The sequence below is a fragment of the Saccopteryx leptura genome, chromosome 2, assembly GCF_036850995.1.
Source record: "Saccopteryx leptura isolate mSacLep1 chromosome 2, mSacLep1_pri_phased_curated, whole genome shotgun sequence".
Classification (NCBI taxonomy): Eukaryota; Metazoa; Chordata; class Mammalia; order Chiroptera; family Emballonuridae; genus Saccopteryx; species Saccopteryx leptura.
Genome location: NC_089504.1, coordinates 310605757 through 310611554, shown reverse-complemented (window position 1 = coordinate 310611554; position 5798 = coordinate 310605757). Strand labels below are relative to the sequence as shown.

General features: G+C 45.0%; 1 pseudogene; it reads right to left on the bottom strand.

The window, feature by feature from the left end:
* Nucleotides 1-950: 950 nt before the first annotated feature.
* Nucleotides 951-4629, bottom strand: LOC136392194 (eukaryotic translation initiation factor 3 subunit H pseudogene; annotated as a pseudogene).
* Nucleotides 4630-5798: the final 1169 nt, after the last annotated feature.

Below are 5798 nucleotides of genomic sequence, written 5' to 3'. Positions count from 1 at the left end.
TCAGAAAAATGTAAAAAAAAAAAAATTAAATGATATAAACTTACCATTAAGTTATATGAAAACCACAGGTAATAAAGACACAAAACTTGTCATTCCTAATTACTTTGTTACTATTATCTGTGTCCTTGAGGCTGTCTATGATTAGATCCATATGGTGTCATGCCATATGGTTGTGCCTCTCTTCCATTGTATGGCCAGGGGCTGTCATCATGGCCATTCACATGCAGATTCTCATTGAATTCAGGCAGATGGTAAAGAAATGGCAAAGTTGGAGGATGCTGGGCCATTGTTTATTGGTGTCTCACTGTGTGACCAGTATCCATGGCCACCATCACAGCCGCCCGGCCCATGCAGGTTCGCATTAGATTCGGACAGTCGGTAATGAAACAATGGAGCCAAGAACTGGTGGGCCATCATCTTTAATCCTAGCTTGCACCTGGCAGGCAAGTAAAAACACAAACTGGGCTCCAAAACCCACTGATTCAGTGCTCACAAAGCTACTGACTTTATCCGAGTTTCCTAGAATCAAAGGTTTCTAGTCACCAGACTTATTCACCTCTGTTCCCCATCTCCTTCCTTCTCCTTGCACAAACTCTGCACAAACTGGTTTCTCACTCAGCACTCCACCATCTTGGCTGCTTTTCCTCTCCTCCACGTGGCCTTCCTCTGCTCTCTTTTATAGTGTAGAAATCAAAACCTTTAATCCAATATACAAACAAGGAAGTCTCTGATACAAAGCCGCTTATCTGAGGCATAATGGGATTCCTCATGAGAGTGCACCACCCCCCACCATGCAACAGTCAAGGGTGTGGGGAAAAGCTTAGTTTTAAAACTAAGCCTTAGGCTACAAGGATCCTGCCTGCTTATAGCCTGTCCCCCACACCCAATGCAAACTATAAACAAGCAAACATATATATCATATTTACAAATTTATTTGACCAACAATGGGGTCAGTCTCCACTATTCACGAAGGTGTCTGCTGGGACTGCAAGCTTCAACCGGCTATGGTGGACCCAGGCGGGCATGCCTTCTACCTTGGCAGCAGTGGGAGTGGTCAGGATCATGGTGTGTGAATCCACCCACATGAGAGTCAGTCCTTGGGTGATGTACTTCTTTACCCAGACTGAGTTCCCAGGCTGAAAAAAATTTCCTGGCAGTGCTAGAAGCACCTCTTGGACAGTCTTTTGAACAGCCTGCTGAGTAATTTGCAGACCCTGCAAGTACTTAAGGAAGGAGTGGTTACTTAATTCAGTTTTTATCTCTTCTCTGAATTTTGGTAGTAAGGGAGGGGGTCTTCCAGACATTATTTCAAAAGGCATAAATCCTTCTCTACAGGGGGTACACCTCACCCCAAGGGGAGCCGGTAGGAGTAAGGTTGGCCAGTTTTCACTGGTTTCAAAAAACAAATATGGTTAAAGTTTCCCTCACAATTTGATTCATGCATTCTACCTGTCCTAAACCTTTTGGGGTCTGTAGGCACAATGTAATTTTTAATTAATTTCCAATTAATATTGAGTGCCTTTCCCATTAGCTTTGAGACCCTAGATACAAATGCAGGCCCACTATTAGACCCAATATAAATGGGCAAGCTAAATCTGGAAAGAATTTCATATAACAATTTTTTAACAACTGTTATTGTAGTCTCATTTTTTTTTATTTATTTATTTATTTATTTATTTATTTATTTATTTACAGGGACAGAGAGAGTCAGATAGAGGGATAGATACGGACAGACAGACAGGAATGGAGAGAGATGAGAAGCATCAATCATCAGTTTTTTGTTGTGACACCTTAGTTGTTCATTGATTGCTTTCTCATATGTGCCTTGACCGCAGGCCTTCAGCAGACTGAGTAACCCCTTGCTTGAGCCAGTGACCTTGGGTCCATGCTAGTGAGCTTTTTGCTCAAGCCAGATGAGCCCGCGCTCAAACTGGCAACCTTGGGGTCTCGAACCTGGGTCCTTCTGCATCCCAGTCCAACGCTCTATTCACTGCGCCACCGCCTGGTCAGGCTGGTCTCATTTTTTTTTTTTTTTTTTTGCATTTTTCTGAAGCTGGAAACAGGGAGAGATAGTCAGACAGACTCCCGCATGTGCCCGACTGGGATCCACCCAGCACGCCCACCATGGGGTGACGCTCTGCCCACCAGGGGGTGATGCTCTGCCCATCCTGGGCGTCGCCATGTTGCGACCAGAGCCACTCTAGCGCCTGGGGCAGAGGCCACAGAGCCATCCCCAGCGCCCGGGCCATCTTTGCTCCAATGGAGCCTTGGCTGCGGGAGGGGAAGAGAGAGACAGAGAGGAAGGCGTGGCGGAGGGGTGGAGAAGCAAATGGGCGCTTCTCCTGTGTGCTCTGGCCGGGAATCGAACCCGGGTCCTCTGCACGCTAGGCCGACGCTCTACCGCTGAGCCAACCGGCCAGGGCATGGTCTCATTTTTAGTAGGAAAAAACTTCTACCTACTTATCAATTACTTTAGTAAAATCTATTTCTGAATGTTTACCTGGGAAAGTTCCTTTTTCCCTGTTTCTTTCTATAATTTCTTTATGCTTAGTATTTATTTGGGCATAATCTAAACACTCATATATTATGTCTTTTATAATAGGTTCCAAGTCTGGCTTTTCTAATTATCCCTTTTCCTGCTAGCAAAATCTTTTTTTTCTAATTGGTTGTGAATAAACCTTTGGCAACAAGGGTTCCAGTAAAAGTTACTAAAATTCTCCCCAAAACCCCACTGATTTTAGGTAACATCTTCAGCTGTTTGGTTTTTCTTAAGTTTTTAGGGAGTCTCCCTTCTTTTGGTGTCCTGGTCAGTGGATGAAAGCCACTATCTCAGGGGAGCAGGCTCCTGCATTGTTGGGGTGAGGGTTTGAGCCTCACCTTTGTTAGTTCTTAAGCCTTCTCTTTATGGCCCCTCTTTGACTGTGCCTGTCTTAGGTCATTCCTTCTTTCAGGAATCTTACCCGTCATTGACTAACCAGCCATCTTGGGAGCCAAGCAGAGTTATGTGATTGAGGGAGAGGCAATGTCCCTTCTGAAATGCTTAGTTTCATTCATTTATTTTTAGCAGTTGATGATGCTACTTTTTTTTTTGTTTTGTTTTGTTCTTTTGTTTTTATCTATATATATATTTTTTTTTTTTTTTTCTGAAGTTGGAAATGGGAAGGCAGTCAGACCAACTCCCGCATGTGCCCGACCAGGATCTACCTGGCATGCCCACCAGGGGTGATGCTCTGCCCATCTGGGGTGTTGCTCTGTCGCCGGCACGCCCACCAGGGGCGACGCTCTGCCCACCAGGGGGCAATGCTCTGCCCATCCGGGGCGTCGCTCTGCCGTGACCAGAGCCACTCTAGAGCCTGGGGCAGAGGCCAAGGAGCCATCCCCAGCGCCCGGGCCATCCCTGCTCCAATGGAGCCCTGGCTGTGGGAGGGGAAGAGAGAGACAGAGAGGAAGGAGGGGGGGGTGGAGAAGCAAATGAGCGCCTCTCCTATGTGCCCCGGCCGGGAATCGAACCCGGGTCCCCCGCACGCCAGGCCGATGCTCTACCCCTGAGCCAACCGGCCAGGGCCAGTTGTTGTATTCTTGAAGAGCCTGAGCCATGAAGAGTTTGCCCAAGTTTTGGGCAGTGAATTCCTTGATGTTCTAGCAATAAGTGTTAATCTGGCCTGGGATGAGCAGGGAGTCCATCTGGGCTGGTGGCTGGGGAGGCTTGAAGAGCTTGGACAGGTCCCCCTCGGGCAGCGGAGGCTCGCCTTGGCTCTGGCGCTGCATGTCCTCCTGCTGGCGGTGCTGCTGGTAGTGGTGTCTCTGCTGCTGCTGCTTGCTCACGTTCCCAATATACATGTTATATTTAACTATGTCTTGGCTCATTTCATCCACTCAGTCCATCAGCAACTGGAGACTCTTTCCCAGGTGACTGCTGCTTTCCAGACTGAGCAGCTCGTGTTTATCTGCCACAGCGGACTTCTCCTCAAGTTCCCACATGAGGACGTTGATTAGATGTGAATTTTTAATTACAACCAGCACTTCTTCAAACATGTGCTCAAAGGTGATATTTCCCTTTTTCAATGCTTCAGGAGAAAAATCCTTCTCTTTACAAACTTCCATCAGTTTAGGAGTCAGTCTGTACGCCTTCAGTGAGAGAAACCCTTAAGCAATTTTTATGGGATTGTAAATGAGAACAACAGACTCCGCAATGGTATGCTGGTAACTGAACTGTGAGTCCAGGAGTGCCCGGGTGATGAAGGAGCCATAGTACGTGGACTGGTACCAGCCCACGTGGAGGTGGTCAATGTTCACATGGCGAAGGCTCCGCATCATCTCCATCTGATACTGAACCTCGTCAAAGTCAGCATCATCTTCTGTGTGCCGGGGGAAAGGAAAGCAGTTGGTGATTTCAAGCCGATCTTCTACAACCAGGCCCAGAGGGACGCCCTGAACCACCTCAGTCCCTTGTCCTTCTTCTTGATAATGCTTGATTATCTTTAATACCACCAAGCCATCTATCTGCACTTGCTTCACGGTCGAATCTCCAGACCCGCCTTTGCCTTTGCCTTTGCCTTTCCCTGCCATACCGGTGGTAGAGGTGGAAGAAGTGGTAGCTGAGTCAGTGCCTTCCTTGTGGGACACCATCTTTCCAGTAGGACAGGAAGAAAAAAAACAATGATGCTACTTTTTTTAAAAAAAAAATTTATAATACATTTCTAATTTCTAGAGCTGATTGCTGTGTAAAGGCTAAGTTGACTGCCTCAGTACCTTTTCTGATCCTGGCTAACAGAAACTGGTGAAATGTGTCTAAACCAGGGGTCCCCAAACTACGGCCTGCGGGCCGCATGCGGCCCCCTGAGGCCATTTATCCGGCCCCCACCGCACTTCCAGAAGAGGCACCTCTTTCATTGGTGGTCAGTGAGAGGAGCATAGTTCCCATTGAAATACTGGTCAGTTTGTTGATTTAAATTTACTTGTTCTTTATTTTAAATATTGTATTTGTTCCCATTTTGTTTTTTTACTTTAAAATAAGATATGTGCAGTGTGCATAGGGATTTGTTCATAGTTTTTTTTATAGTCTGGGACTATAGTCCCTCCAACGGTCTGAGGGACAGTGAACTGGCCCCCTGTGTAAAAAGTTTGGGGACCCCTGGTCTAAACCTTTCTCACTTGCTTGGTTGTTAGAATCCTACTTAAGCTAGGCAACTAGAAACATTTTCTTGAGGTGGTCTCGATTGTTCTAAGTGAGGCAGCATATGTATAGTACAGATTTTAACAGTCCTGTTAGGGCTTGAGGCTTCCCTGATACAGGGAATTTTGAGTTTTCTCATTCTATAGGTCACTTGGGAAAAAGGATTTAAACTATTTCTTATTACATTTATGTCTCAAATTTTAAAGATTTAGTTATAATTACTAACTGAAATGACTAATATTTCATAATCAATAGTAATATTTGTCACTCTGGGTGTGGTGGATTAACATTGAACAATACTGCTTCAAAATTATAATATACTAAACATTACATAAAAAGACATCATTAACAATCATTACATATTCTCTAATACCCAAACCAAGATTTCAACATCACAGGGCTATGAAAGAGCAAATAAAAAGGAGAAATAACAAAAGGCTTTTGAAATAACATATATATTTCTAACATGGAAAATACTTTTTACATATCAAGGGATCCTTGGTACAAAAAGGAAGTCTTTTGGATTTGGCAGGCTATACAATTCTATATGCCTTATTATTAGTACCATTTTAGTACAGTTTACAATAAGAGGATTGTAAACAACTACCCCAATGAACTATTG